We start from the raw sequence: 227 nt of genomic DNA, 5'->3' as shown, positions 1-227 counted from the left end.
CCGCCTCCCGCCCGCCGCCCGCCCGCTGCCGGAGGCGGAGGGGCGGGTCCTGGCGGCCGGGCGCGCGCCCTCCTCCCGCGCGGGGCGGGGCGGACGCCGCTGGAGGCCGGGCGCGGGGTCCGGGGTGCGCGCGGGACCGCCCCCTCCGACTCGCGGTGGCTGGGGGGCGCAGCTCCGGGAGGAGATCGGGGCTCCCCTGCCACCCCGCTCCGCCCACTTGTGAACAG

The sequence above is a fragment of the Pipistrellus kuhlii genome, unplaced genomic scaffold (assembly GCF_014108245.1).
Source record: "Pipistrellus kuhlii isolate mPipKuh1 unplaced genomic scaffold, mPipKuh1.p scaffold_m20_p_4, whole genome shotgun sequence".
Lineage (NCBI taxonomy): Eukaryota > Metazoa > Chordata > Mammalia > Chiroptera > Vespertilionidae > Pipistrellus > Pipistrellus kuhlii.
Note: the sequence above shows the minus strand (reverse complement) of the source record.